The sequence below is a fragment of the Canis lupus genome, chromosome 2, assembly GCF_011100685.1.
Source record: "Canis lupus familiaris isolate Mischka breed German Shepherd chromosome 2, alternate assembly UU_Cfam_GSD_1.0, whole genome shotgun sequence".
Classification (NCBI taxonomy): Eukaryota; Metazoa; Chordata; class Mammalia; order Carnivora; family Canidae; genus Canis; species Canis lupus.
Genome location: NC_049223.1, coordinates 47,497,271 through 47,512,097, shown reverse-complemented (window position 1 = coordinate 47,512,097; position 14,827 = coordinate 47,497,271). Strand labels below are relative to the sequence as shown.

The following is a 14,827-nucleotide window of genomic DNA, read 5'->3' as shown; positions in this document are numbered from 1 at the left end:
TCATGATATGAACATTATATGAAATTAAAATTTTAATGTTCACAAACACAGTTTTCTTGGAATTGGGCCACACTCATGCATTTATCTGTCATTTGTGCTATGCTCTCACCAGACTGGTTTGAGGGGTTGCCACAGGAACTGTGTGGTCACAAAGCCTGGCCCTTCATAGGAAGGGGTCATGATCTCTGATCTGTAGGAATAGGATGATTCTTATTCAGTCAGGCTCACTCCTGGGAACTGTAGTGGGCATCACCCTCCCCCCTAGTCTCCTGGTATGTGGAAACCTGGGGGATACCTGTTGGGGGGGGAGAAGGCAAAGCAAGACGCTGGGTAGGACACCAGCAGCACCTGCAACAGCTAATAGGAAACACAGACTAACACTGAACTTCTGTGTGGAACAGAACGGGTGGTCTCTGGAGCACATCTCTCTACTCACTGAACAAATGGCATTTCTTACTATAGCACTGCAACCTTTCCATAGAAGACACAACACTTGGATTCTACTTTACGTTCGTGGTGTCACTCAAGTTCCACGCTTTCTCAGTCCTGGCACATACATTTGATATTCGCCCATCCTATTTCATTGTTATTTCCAGCGGCATAAGGTACAGAATTTCAAACCCATTCCTTGTGTCAAAATTGTCGCCCCCCCCCCCCCACTTTGTCTCTCTCTCTCTCTCTCTCTCTCCCCACCTGCCTCCAGTTTTCCTGGCATCATTTAGATTTCTTACCTTAAAACATCCCTGCCTAATTAGTCAGCCAATTTTAATCTTCTTCAAGTTTTCATTTAAATTTCAGTTAGTTAACATACTATATAATATTGGCTTCAGGAGTAGGATTTAGTGATTCATCATTTACATACAACACCCAGTGCTCATCACATCACTGTCCTCCTTAATCCCTATCACCCATTTAGCCCATCCCTCCACCCCCTCCCTTCCAGCAACTCTCAGTTTGTTTCCTTGAGTTGAGTCTCTTATGGTTTGCCTCCCTCTCTGTTTATATATTATTTTTCCTTCCCTTCCCCATATTCGTTTTTTCTTAAATTCCACATACAGGTGAGATCATACGGTATTTGTCTTTCTCTGACTTATTTCACTTAGCATAATACTCTCTAGCTTCATCTACATCATTGCAAATGGAAATATTTCATTCTTTTTCTATAGCTGAATAATATTCCATTGTGTGTTTGTATACATAAATACATAAATACACACACACACACACACACACATCTTCTTTATCGATTCATCCGTCAATGGACATTTGGGCTCCTTCCATAATTTGGCTATGATTGATAAAGCTGCTATAAACATCAGCATCATGTATCCCTTCAAATCATTATTTTTGTGTCCTTTGGGTAAATACCTAGTAGCACAATCGCTGGATTGTAGGGCAGCTCTATTTTCAACTTTTTGAGGAAACTCCACACTCTTTCCCAGAGTGGCTGTACCATTTTGTATTCCCACCAATAGTGCAAGAGGATTACCTTTTCTCTACATGAGACAATTTTAAAAAGTAATACATGAAAAAAGTTTTAACATTAAAAATTATTGATCATTTGATTAGTAGAAGTTTCATTACTACCCATTCATAGACTGCCAGGGGATTTTTACCCTTAGAATACAACACAAAGTCTAGAATATGTACTGGAGCAGATTTGATTAATGTTATAGGAACAAATTATTAAAACATCTTTTCATCTGGTTAGAATATCAGGGTTGTGAGTGCCTAGGATGGACTAGATTTAGAGAAGCTCTTTACAAAAAGGGATCTCTTATTTAGAGAATTTGAGGGAAGTTTGACTCCAACATGTCTTAGTTTTTAAAAAAGAGTATTTATTTATTTAAGAGGGAGAGAAAGAGTGATCATGAATGCATGTTGAGGAGAATCAGGGGGAGAGAGAGAGAGAGAGAGAGAGAGAGAGAGAGACTCAAGCAGACTCCATTCTGTGCATGGAGCCCAATGCAGGGCTTGATCTCATGACCTTGAGATCGTGACTTGAGCTGAAACCAAGAGTTGAACACTTAACTGACTGCATCATCCAGGCACCCCTAAAATGTCTTAGCTTTTTTTTTAAATAAAGTTCTTCCAAGATTCTGAAACTAGATAGAGATGGTGCTTGCACAACATTGAATATAGCAAATGCTACAGAATTGTTCATTTTAAAATGGTTAATTTTATGTTATATAAGTTTCATCTCAATGAACAAAGTGAGGGAAAAAATGTCTTCCAGTGGGTTTGTCAAAGTGGAATTTCACTGCAAGTCAAATAGAGGAGTGTTTCCATGAATGGTCAATAAGCTTTAAATGAGAAGCTTCAGCCCTGCCTTTGTAAATGTTATAAGTCATGCTTCTTTCTGTTGCTTGCCGATGAATGAAGTTTGTGGATTTTAAGAAAAGTGAACCAAGAAAGGGGAGGGTTGCGTCAACAAAAAAACAAAAGAGGGATGTCAGGTGAGAATATTTCAACTTGACTTGTTTTTGGAAGAGCTATTGTGGTATTTATGTTGTGGAAGCCCAGAAAAAGCCCATTGTTGTTCTGATCGCTAATTGGTTTTGAATGGAACAAATTGTGGATTTTAAAATTTATGTTCTTTCCCCCTCCCTCCAAAGCTTTCTTCTTTTTAAAAACAAAAGAGAAAAGTGCCTTTTTTGAAACCATTTATGGCTTTTGGCAGAGATAGAGGTTTTTTTGTTTTTTTTTTTTTAAAGGCACACAGCCCTATTGAAAGAGCTCACCACCTCACCCTCTGCCAACCAGGGTGGCAGGACCAGCAGGTGCTTCTATCAGAAATGCTGATGTGTATCACTAGAGGGAGGCTGCCGAGTCCAAGAAATGGGCTGTAGGGTCCCAATGAGGTTGATTTTCAGGAGAGGAAGAATGGAGAGGACAAGCTGAAGGAGTAAGCTTGAGTCTGTTCAACTTTCTTTCCTGCTTTCTCAGAGAGCATAAGGTTTAATCTTCAGGTGAGTAATATGACAGTAAAAGGCATGATAAATAAGTTGTTTGCAAAATGCATTCTAGGCACTTAGGAGACCCATGGCTACATCTGCCCACTGCAAGGTCGTCTTAGGCCAGACAGGGAAAATTGTCCCCAGCGGCTGTCCCCACAATTATGGTCCACCTCTTCATCCTCCATCACCAGCCATGGCCACCCAGCTATTCCAAAGTCCTCAGCCTGTCCAGCACAATAGCAATGAGAGTTCCCTCTGGTGGGGCTTTGTTCCGGGCCTTTCTATCTGGACAGATTTTATTTGGGGGAAGAAGCCAAGGAGGAGAGGCCTGAGATACTAGACATCAGCTGAGCATAAAATGTTAATACTTTCCTTACCTCACACATCTGATTCTCCAGTTTGCACATGCTTTTTTCTGTATATCCTTTGAAGCTCTTTGAAGACAAAGAAGCTCTCTATCCTTTGCCCAGAAAAGTTCCACATGCAAAGAGGTCCTTTCAAGTGAGCTTTTAATCACACCAGAGACAAGTTTGCCCTGTAGTTTCCTGTATGTGGCTGGCATACTGCAGACCATGTTATTCTCAAATTGAAGATGTTATTTCCCAATACCTGAAGATTATGTGTCTAGATATCTTAGAATAGAAAGGATGTGCTGATAACCATATTAAAATCATAAAAGTATTATTATGTTTTTCAAGGTAGAGTCAGGTTTAGTTAATCAGAATTGGTTTGCAAGATTCCATTTGTTTCTGTGTTTAAAATAGTGTCAGGTTGACAAGTCTTTTGTTCTCTCACTATCACATTGGCTTCTATTCTAATCTGTGTGATACCAGGACAATACAGATAAGCTAAACGTGGTTTAATCAGTTCTGACTCTTCTGATCTGACTGATATTTTTGCATGGATTTTGATTAATCAGAAATGTATAGAATATTCATGCCTCATCCCATAGTTATGACAGGTGCAGACTTTGCTTTTCATATGTTCAGAATGATGCCACAATTCAAAGTGCCCCTTTCATCTGACACACTACTAATTGAATGATTTCTTTTATTTTTTGAAATAATGGAATAGCCTGTTGGCTTTATACTTTTGAAATAGGAAATGGGAAATGTGGTTTAGAAAAGCTTCTGTGAAGTGTTATCAAGGGCAAATAAATTTGTAATAACGTAATTCATGTGCTCTCTCAACACAAGAGAATTTCTGAAGATTTTATTGACTTGATAAGGAGAATAATGAAAAAATATCCAAAATGGATTCTATAGCAAATATCAAACAATTCAAATAAGTATAGGAGGTAGAAAAATATAGGAGGGAGTGCATTTTTCAGTTTTCCATTAGGACCTTCAATTCCAAATCCCTAAAAACACTGCCACAAGGAAGGGTAGATGCATGGGTGGACAGAAGGGCAGATTTCTAGTTGTCTCATCAAAAGCAAACAGACACTTTCTGCTCCATCTGGGGATGCAGAAAGCTGGAAAGAGTATCATGCTCATTCTTACAAAAATAGTAACAGCAGCAAACACAGCAACTATATACATGCACACAAACAGATAAACAGCAAATCCATATCTTCTATTTACCCTGTCAGAGAGGTAGGGAATGACAGGTGCTTACAGAGAAGAGGTGAGAACATTTTCTTACCTGGGATACATGCATCTGGACACCAGTAAGAAGAGCTTAGCTAAAGTTAACAAACCAGTGAAGACTGAGCATATGTAAGCAAAGTCTAAATATGGGTGAGTAATGCACAGAAAACAGGACTGCCAAGGGCTTTAGATTTTTACCCACTTGTAAACTTTTCTATTAACCTCCCCAAGTGCTCACAAGAAAATAATGGTGAGGGTCTTAAGAAAGCATCCTTTGAAGTGCACGCTTGCAGTAGTCCACGGCAGGGCTGTGGGAAAGGGAGGACCCCCTTCTCCCCAATCCTTCCCCTACCTCCCCTATGGAACATAAATTTTATATTTTAGGAAGATGGACAGCAGACATGGTCGCTCTTTGCTACTGGTGAAAACCCACTGCAGCTGGAGAAAAAAATAGAAAAACTGAATCTTCTAAACTCAAGGAAGAGGCAGAAGGACTCAGAAAGAAGTGAAAACCCATGAGATTTAGGGGCACGGTGACTATGCAAGTCTGACATATTATCTGAACATTAGAAGTCCCTGTCAAATCACCAAGCTAACATATGTCAAGTGACAGTGGCTTCTGCAGGGATAATTGCAATAGTGTGGAAAGAGACTATCTCTGAGGTGCAGCAAAAATGGATGACCTAATGCTAAGGGTAAGGCAGCCATTGAGAAAAACCCCATGATGAACCAGCTCCCGTCCTACACACATGTCATCACTAGAGGCATTTGAAGCATGTGGTGCACTGTGGGTAGCCACAGCAACAATAAACCCTAAACACAACTCGCATCCTTATTGGATTCATTTAAAACTGCAGAGTAAAGGACTAGTATAAGAAAATTAGGCCCATTTTTAACATAAGATTACTTCTCTCAGTCTCTACTGTTCCATACAAGATGTCCAGCTCTCAACAAGAAGTTATGAAGCAGGTTAAAAAAAATACGGAAAACAGCACACTGCAAAGAGACAAAGCAAACAACAGAGCCAAACTCAGATAGGACAAAGATGTTGGAACTTTTGGACAAGGAATTCAATATAACTATGATTAATATCTTAAAGACTCTAATAAGATGGGAGGACAGTATGCAGGATAAGATGGGTAATTTCAGCAAAGAAATGAAAACTATACACAGAAGTCACATAAAAATGCTTAAGTGGAAAAAGTATAGTGACAGCTTTCAGTATCACCTTCAAGAGCCTCATCAGTAGACTCAACACAGCTGAAGGAAGAATCAGTGAACCTCAAGACATGTCAACATGAATTAAAAAAACCTAAAACACAAAGAGTAAAACTACTGCTAAGTAAACAAATAGAACAGAGCATCTAAGAGCTGGGGAACAACAAAGATCTAGCATAGGTATACTTAGAATCCCAGCAAGAGAAGAGAGGAAAAGAGAAAAGAAATAGTGGCTGAAAGTTTTCCAAAATTAATGACAAGTATCAAATCACAAATTTAAGAAAATCCAAGAAGACTAAGCAAAAGAAATCCTAAACACCTACACACGCTCTCTACCAGCATCATATTCAAGGTGCTCAAAACCAAGGGAGGTGGGGGAAGAAATCTTAAAGGCAACTAGAGAAAAAAAATATCATAGAGATAGACAAAGATAAGAATTACAATAGACTTCTTGTCAGAAGTTATACAATCCAAAAGACAGTGAAAGGACAATAGCACCAAAAGGAAAAAAAGAAACTGTCAAATTCAGAATTTTACCCCTGTAAAAAAATATCTTCTAAAAATGAAGGAAGAATAAAGAATTTACCAGAGAAATAAAAACATTATATTTATTTTCATCATATGTGCCCTGCAGGAAATGTTTTTAAAAGGTCTTCAGGCAAAGGAATATGCTATCTGACAAAAACTTAGATTTATATAAAATTAAGAACTGTGGTACAGGATAAATTCGCATTTTCACTTTTAGCTTCTCCAAGAGATGACAGAGTATATAAAACAAAAAAAAATCATAATTTGATTCTCAAAATGAATGCAGAATTTTCTTGGCCAGATCCAACATCCATCCATCCATCCATCCATGATTAAGACCTCTCAGGAATCTAGGAATAGAGAGGAACTCTCTTAAGATAAAAGGCATTTACTGGGAGCCCACAGCTAACATTATTATATATGGAGACTGATTGCTTTCCTCCTATGGTGGGGAACATGCAGGAATTTCTTCTCTTACCACTCTCATTTAACATTTTTCTAGAAGTCCCAGTCAGGGCCATAAGGTAATAAGAAATAAAGGCATACGGATTGAAAAAGAAGAGATAAAATTCTGTCACAGATGATAAAATCGCCTATTATGAAATTCCAAAGAATCTACAAAGAGGTCCTAGAACCAAGAGGTCATTTCAGCAAGGCCACAAGATCCATGGTTAATATGCAAAAACAACTGCATTTTTATACATAAATAATACAAATTAGAATATGAAATTAAAAAACAACAATATCATTTACAATTAGTTCCAAGTGCAGGATCCATATCTTTTTCTGTTTTTAAATATTTTATTTATTTATTCATGAGAGACAGAGACAGAGAGAGAGGTAGAGACACAGGCAGAGGAAGAAGCAGGCTCCATACACGGAGCCTGATGTGGGACTTGATCCTGGGACTCCAGGATCATGCCCTGGGCTGAAGGCAGGCGCCCAACTGCTGAGCCACCCAGGGATCCTCAGGATCCATATCTTTAAAAAACTACTGATGAGAGAAATCAAAGAAATCTAAATAAATGGAGAGATATACTCTGTTCATGGATTGACTCAGTATAGCTAATATGTCAATTCTCCCCATGTTGGTCAAGGGAATCAAAGAAATCCCAGTGAAAATACCAGGAGGATGTTTTATTGATATTGTTAAGTTGTTTATGATATTTATGTGAAAGAAGAAAGCACCAAGAATAACCAAAACAATTTGGATAAAGAAGAACAAGGTTGCAGGACTGGCAATTTCAAGAATTACTAGAATTTCAAGAATTACTAGAAAGCTATGGTAATTAAGACGGTGAGTCATTGGCAAAAGGATAGACACATAGATGAGTGCAACAGAAGAAAGATTCCAGAAGCAGACTCACACATAGGTAAGAACTGATTTTGTACAAAGGTACAAGAGGAAATGATACTATCAAGAGGAAATGATAGTCTTTTTGAGAAACAATGCTGGATGTCCCTGTGCAAAAACAATTTTACCTTGACCCATATTTCATATCTATTACAAAACTTAACTCAAAGTGGACCACTGACCCACAGATAATATGTAAATCTATAGAATTATAAATGATAAATCTATAAATCCTAGAAGACAAGGGAGTCAAATCTAGGTCAGACTATACTTGGTGAGTAGTGGTTAGATTATGCAAGATTTTAAGTTCCTCTCCTATCCCTGGATTATCAATATCCCAAGCCTCCATCAAGTACCTGCTCACTGAGTGCAAAATCCACATGCAGAACTGACACTCAGTGGCCCCCCAGCAAATGCGGGTCACCACGAGTGTGTGTTGAACAGATTCCTTCTATTGTCCATCTTCTCCTCCACATCTGTGCAATTCCACTTTGCTACAAGGTTCTCATTCTACGCGCTACAAGTATATCACAACAGACCTAAACACACGGCTTTTCTCAGTTGGCTCTTGCTTCAGTCCAATTTTGCTTCTTTGGGGACCTCTTTGTGTCGTCTCTGGCAGATCAGTGTTCACACCATGTCCTGATTTAGTGTAACCTGCAATTTTGATGAACACACAGAAAGATTCACTCCCTCTTCCAAATTAATGATGAAAGCGTTAAATAAGGCCATCCCCGACAGCCATCTCTGTACCTTCCTACAACCAGATACTCTGCAATTTATCAGGAACCTTTCCTTGTGATCTTGTAGCTAATTTTGCAAATAAAATTTCCTGAGACATATCAAATCTTTACCAACATAAGATATATTACATCTCTTGCATTTCCCCTTCATCTATTCATAACTCTGTCAAAAAAAAAAAAAGCTATTGTGCTGGCATGATTTGTTTCTTTGAAGCCTAAGCCACTTATTGTTCCTGATATCATCACCTTCCTGCTACTTAACCACACACACACACACACACACACACACGCACGCACACGCACACACACAATTATTACAGCTGGAACTGATGTTTACAGGGCGATAATTGCCTGTATCTTTCTTTTCTTCCTTCGCACTTTGAAAAGCAGACTATGTTTCATATTCACAATGGTCCATTCATCTCCTAATTTTCCTGATTCTACGCCAAGTGCTCAGCCTGATTTTCTATGATTACTAAGTGAATCTTACCAGGAGGTCCATCCCCTGGATCTTGAACTACATCCTGAGTAATACAGGCCAATGTCAAGAAAGTTCCCTCCCCCTCACCATATGAGGTGAAAAGCACCTTGCAGGCTCCAAAAGGAAAGCACAGGGATGCGGGGTTCTGCGATTGGTAGAAATATTTTGGTCTTGGGGAGTTCCTATGGAGACATGGGGTTTTAAGAAATGATACAAATTATAGGAATTACAGAAATCAGTCAAGAACAGAAGTTCTACCTTGTGGCCTAAAATACATTTGAGAAATCTGGCCATCTTAGTCCCGTAAATATTTGACTTCTTCTGGTGTCTTGTCTTTTTTAAGCAAAGAAATTGACAGTTATGGAAAGTCTATCCTGGGGCAGACATTCTTTTAGCTCCCATTTAGTCCACATAACAACCCTTAATATATATTTTATTGTCCCCACTGATGGATGACGTGGAGTCTGTGGTTACGTGGTTATGCCTCAGGCCACAGGGCAAAGGATGGATCGGGGGTGCATATGCAGTCTTTGTAACCTCCGAGGCCTGTCATGCTACACAATCCATACTGTTATTCATTTTGCAGAAAATCATTCTGTGACTGTAGACAAGTCTTTGAACTACTCTGACCCCAGTTTCCTCACCTGTGGAAAGGAGAGGTCGGACTAGCTCAGGGCTAGGATCTCCCTGCCAGTTCTAACAGCCTTAAAGAATTTGACCTCGGGGCAAGAGAAGACCTCACTGTATTTCCTATAGGGAAATACTAATTTTAAAAATAGAAAAAATAATAGAGAGAAAGCAATAGGAGGTGGAATAGTATTGGCCTGAGTAAATGTGCATGCAGTTAATGAGCATTCAGAGAGCTTAGCAGCAAGAGGCAATTTTATCATTTTAGGATGCATGAGGAACTGAAGTTTCCATTAAAGTTGCTTCAGACATCCAAACAGGAAAGATGGGAAATGCTGAGATTTAAAAAGTCTATGACTTCTAGGGCACCTGGGTGCTCAGTCATGATCCCAGTGTCCTGCTTCTCCCTCTGCCTATGTCTCTGCCTCTCTCTGTGTCTCTCATGAATAAATAAATAAAATCTTAAAAAAAAAAAAAAAGTCTGTGAGTTCTGAGCTCCTGACTCCAACTGGAGTTGCAGAGCTTCACTAGGTAATCCAAGAAACCTCCAAAGACAGTGTTGTACCAAGTAAGGCCAACCCCCTGAAGAGCATAATTCCATTTACTGATATTTCCAGAAATCTCCATTACTTAAACTATTTAAATTACTAGTATGCCCTTCTTTTCTGTTCTATATCCCTGTCCCCTACCTTTACACATAGTGGAAAAGATGCCTTTTCACATAATTTAGTATTTTCGATGGACAGAAAAGTCACCTAAAGTTACAAGAGGTGCTATTACTCATATGATTTGCTTTCAGGAATTATTATGTCCCAATGTGTAGCTTCTAAAACATTATCATACTTTAAAGAATTCAATCGGGACAACTTAAAAATGCTCTAGTATTTCCTTGGGGTGAAGTCAGGCTACCTCTCGTAAAACCCTCTCACGGACCAAGTACTTTAGGCAAGTGCTCCTCTCTTGACAGCTTGGGAACAATGAAATCTTCTAAAACAGACCTGTGTGCATTTTTGGATGGTAGGTGAGGAATGGAGAAATGTGGGTTAGCTGGTAAAAACTCAAGGCCAAAGGACTGCTTCAATCATATTGTAAAACTGTATGTATTTAAAAAATTGAGATTCAAGTTATTTTCTGACTTGATTGAACCAGAAACTCTCAGCAAGAGCTTGATTTCCAGCCCATTATCCAGACCAAAGAGGTTTGGATGAGCTTCTGTTAAGTATGCAATTCTTAAGTCCTCTGAATTCTGCTCATCAACAGTAAAGGCGTGTTGCAGATGGCAAGCAGAGGAGCTTTTGTGTCCTCTCGTTTCCACCGTCTGGGCCATCAGCTAGCAGGCCGTGGCATTCTAATACACAGTGCCAGCCCAGCACCCTTCCCGGAATGGCTCCTTTGCTACCGCCTGTGGTTACTTCTCTGGGCTGGGAGTAGAGGGGGATGGCAAATCCAGCCTAACAAATGCCACTGCATTCATACTACGTAAAGTGTCTCACAAAATGCTGAGCTACAGAACACAGCACAGTGCCTGTGGCTCTGGTGGCTGTTGACACTGACGAGTGCTGCAAGCCCGTACTGGGAGGCCAGGCCCCCTCACCTCTGTTTCTCGCCAGGCTCTGGGCTGACACACGTGAGGGCTCCCGTCCACGAAAAGCCCCCAGAGACCCCTGCCACAGCCCGTGCTCTCGCCATACTCCCGTCTTGAGACGCCTCCTCAGGTGCTACCCCAGTCCAGGCAGCTCACCAGGCCTGTTACTCATGCAAGTGTGGGCACTGAGGACCCCTTTGCCAGCAAAATGAAATAGTTCTAATTCCCCTGTCCCCCAATTCCTGAACCTAGAGGGTCAGGAGCACTTAGGTGGATGCTTTTTACCCCGACCCCCCCGAGCCTCAAAATGCACATAGTTCTTAGCTCAGGCCTAAGGGTGATTTGTGCTTTATGAACAGAATGGTAAGGTGTTGGTGTTCAATATAAATACATCTTAAATTGTAGATAGGATGGCTTTTTTATGAAAAGGTTTGGGAAGCTACAGCTCTGTAGAATGTGCAGATAGTTTCAGTGTGTGTATGTGTGTGTAGCACACGTTATACATGCTCTTTTATAAAAATTATAGAATTGAGAGATACCAATAGAAATAAGAATGAAAATGACCCCAAATCCCACCATTCAAAGTCCATTTAATTGTTCACCTTCCAGACTCTTTTGGTTATCCATACATATGCATCTAAATTAAAAATGTAGACATTCTATATTAAAGTAGGGCCATATTTTACATACTGATTTTATTCCACTCAATAATATCGTAACTCTCTTGCATGTCTCTCTTTCTGCTCTATAGACATATCTTTTTATTTTTATTCCAAATGACTATGAATAGTATCATTTACTTATCAATTTCCTAATATCAGACAGTGTATTTTAATTTTTTATTCATAAACGCGACCTGAATGTCTCAGGCTGAGCTAGCCAGTGAGCACAAACGTAGTCTCAGTAACATAAACTCCAATTTAAAAACTCTAAGGCCCCAACTCCCATCTTTTTTAGAGTCTTCCCCCTTAAATATTTCCAAGAGCACTCAGGGGTATTTATGTGTGTCAGTGGGTCATTCCTGGCATTATTTGCTCCCACGGCCAGCCAGGCCAAGGTGATACCTCCCACATGGCACAGTCGCACCGGAGTGCCCTTTAGGCTGGAACTTTGAGTCTCTTGTTGCACCACCTCACCACCATGTTCTAAAGATTGGCTATTCCAAATGTTGGCACAACCAAAATACCATTACTGTACTTTAAAACTGATGATCTTTATTGCTTTTACTACCCCTATGAAGTGAGAAGGAAAACATCTTTGACAAGCTCAGCTTGGGTCCCGCAGCAAGGCTGCTCCAAGCCCAGTATGTCCTGTGTTGAGCTACACACTCAATCATTCTCACATAGTTTCTTCCTCTGAGTGCCAACCACATCTCCCTGGTAGTGGTAGGATGGCCAACTATCCAGTTTGCTGGGACTTTTCTGATTTTAGCACTGGAAGTCCCAGGCCCCAGGAAACTCCTCAATCCCAGGCAAGCCAGAATGATCATCACCAGCGGGAGGATCAGTTCCAGTGCTGATATCAGCTAACATGCTGTGTTCCAAACCACTGGTTCCTTCTAATGATGAGGTCCTGCTGCTAAGCCTAGCTTGCTTCCTCCTTTATTCATCTGAGCTCTCCCCCCCATCTGATTTCCACTGGGGCCGCATTTACCAGACATGCCTGTATATGCTTTAATCTCAAAAAAAAAATAGTTTCAATTATTTTATCATCAAGGGGCCCTTCAGCTCCTCACTTAGCCTACGCTCAGCCTCTTAAACCAGTGGATGCAGATGCATATGGTGGGAGAGACATTGCCTGACCCCACTCAGCAGAAACTCCAGAACCCCATTGCTTTCACCTAAACTGCACTCTGATGAACATCTTATACTCAGAGCTCAAAGTATGAATCTGACTGTTTCTTTTGGATAAATCCCCTTTTTGGTTTTTGATTCGTGTTGCTGGAGTGTCCCCCAGAAAGTCTATTCCAGTGTACTTTGGGGGGTTTATTTTTTTAAACCATGAGACTTTATGTCCAGAATGGAAAGAAACTCTGACCTGTTTATAGGCTAACGGAGTACATTCCATGCCACAAAGTACTTGCCAGATGGGGAAGGGAGAGAATATAAACGACGGCTGGGGAAGAAGAGATCTGGAGTTGCCTGAAAGGATCTGAAGCTTTAAAAAGCCCCTCTACCCAGAGCCTTGTGGGTCCTTTACAGCACCTTCCCTGAGAATATCTACGTGGTCCACCTAGCACAATGTTTCCTCTTTCACTCAGGGCCAAATTCCTGCAGACTGTCCAGGCAGACCCCAGCCAGGGAATCCACGATTGGAAGGAAAGCAGAGGCTGGGAAAATTCTACTCTGACTCGCTCTCTCTTCTTGTTTGATTTCCACAGAATCTAAGGCTTTTGGTTCCCAGGAAGTAAAAATGAGAAACCCATATCCGGGTCACCATTAGCAAAATGACGTAGTCATCAACTTAGTTGCAGAAGAGTCTAAGTTGGGATGGAGATTGTGCCTGGAATGAAGTTCTAGAAATAATGTGGGAGCCTGGTCGGGGTAGCTGACAAGGCTTTGTGCATCATGCAATCCCTGGTTACCAGGCTTCCAGGCTGCCAAGGCCCAGCTCCCAGGGTTGGCTTGGAGGGTCGGCTTGGCATCTGCTGGCTGCAGGCAGGGAAGGTGAGAGCTGGGAGCATGGAGCATGTCAAGAGTATTTACCCCATAAGGTAAACTCAGTTACATACTCTGGGATGAGAAACACAGGACCTGTGTACCAAGGGCCTGTTTTAAATCCAAAAAGAGAAATGCAAAGTATTCAAAATAAAGAGGACGCCACGTCTGCATGAGCAATCTGTAATTCTCCTCGTGCGAAAGTTACTGGCAATGATGTGCTCCTCACCGGGGCAGTATGGGAAGCAAACCAATATGGCCATCAGATCTGATTTAAATGCTTAGTGGCTAAATAGACACATATTTACATAATTAACCATCGAAATGAACACAAATAAAACACCCAATTCCCTCAGCTCTCCAGCAGAGTCCAGAGCAGACAGATGGTTCTGATCTTGGTCCTAACTGACCAAGGGTTTCCAACCAGGAACAGGCTCCCAAGATACTCCCACTTTGCTCATTCAAGTCATTTCCCCGACTTGCCTGCCAGGGCTTGCATGAACAACAAAGTAAAAAACATCCCTGCACTGAAGATCACGGCCGAGACACTGTGTCTATCCGGGTGCCTGACTCTGCTATGTCTCTGAAGGGGAAATATTCCAGCAGAAACGACAGGAAGCTTGCTTGGTTGCTAGCCCTTGGACGGCAGTTGTCCAATTGCTACCCCGTTGTGAGCATCAGCCTTCTGGCTCTCAAACTTAGGAGCTTGAACCTAAGTTGTCTCCCCAGATCGTTCCTTCTCTAACACTATCAGCAGAAAGCTCTCACCAAATAAATGAGCTGGGAGCAGGAGCACCTGCCTCATGCACATGTTGCGACTGCTAATGATATAACGGGTATAAAACCAACGTGCGGCACATGGTAAACATGGAATAAAAGGCAGTTATCTAGAACATTTAATGAATTTGGTTGATCTTGGTTGGTGGCATAGCATGTGGTAGGAAAGGTTCATTTTTATGGCTTTTCCAGGCTTCACATTTCATCGTAACACAAACCTAATTCCAGTGAAAGCAACCGGAGAGCTCACAAAGCCTTTCCAATGGCTTCTACCAACCTGGGGATTTAACAACATTAAGAGGGGGCTATTT

At 40.9% G+C, this 14,827-nt stretch overlaps 1 long non-coding RNA gene across 1 annotated transcript in view; it reads left to right on the top strand.

The window, feature by feature from the left end:
• Window positions 1–218: 218 nt before the first annotated feature.
• LOC119870255 overlaps window positions 219–14,827 on the top strand; it is a 34,508-nt gene continuing 19,899 nt past the window's right edge. The window contains exon 1 of the long non-coding RNA XR_005355589.1: window positions 219–605. This is a non-coding gene — a long non-coding RNA (uncharacterized LOC119870255). The remainder of the gene's footprint in view (window positions 606–14,827) is intronic.